General features: G+C 32.2%; 1 protein-coding gene across 1 annotated transcript in view; it reads right to left on the bottom strand.

The window, feature by feature from the left end:
- The window catches only part of LOC119592824 (rootletin-like), a 148,678-nt gene that overhangs the window by 19,449 nt on the left and 128,770 nt on the right, over nt 1-459 (bottom strand). The window lies entirely within an intron of this gene.

The following is a 459-nucleotide window of genomic DNA, read 5'->3' as shown; positions in this document are numbered from 1 at the left end:
ATGTACTTCCTTAACTTAACAGCATTACTATAATACTGTCAACATTACTTTTCAGCGGGAGCGAAAGCAGTATCAATTGTAATTTCTACAAAGCAAGCTCTTTCTTTATTTGTACATCTTTAACATAGAGTAATGTGTCCAAATATCTGTCAAGGGAAAAGACTTGGAGGAAATCCAGACCATAAAGTCAGTAAAAAAGATCAGAGTGATCTATTGAGAATTTACTAAACTGGCATTGACTATACAGCTAAATGTATAAGCTTCAGTGTCTTTTCATGTTTGCTATACATTGACAACAAAGACAAATCTATATCCGTATATTAACAATAGATCTTGTTTGTAAAATGCACCATCAGGTAATGCAGTTGATAGGGATTTATCAGATTTTAGAAAATTAATTGTAAAAAGTGATATGCATAAGCTGCAGGAAGGGAATAAAGGAATGGAACTTGATAATAG

The sequence above is a fragment of the Penaeus monodon genome, chromosome 31 (genome assembly GCF_015228065.2).
Source record: "Penaeus monodon isolate SGIC_2016 chromosome 31, NSTDA_Pmon_1, whole genome shotgun sequence".
NCBI lineage: Eukaryota > Metazoa > Arthropoda > Malacostraca > Decapoda > Penaeidae > Penaeus > Penaeus monodon.
Note: the sequence above shows the minus strand (reverse complement) of the source record. Positions and strands in the feature narration are given on the sequence as shown.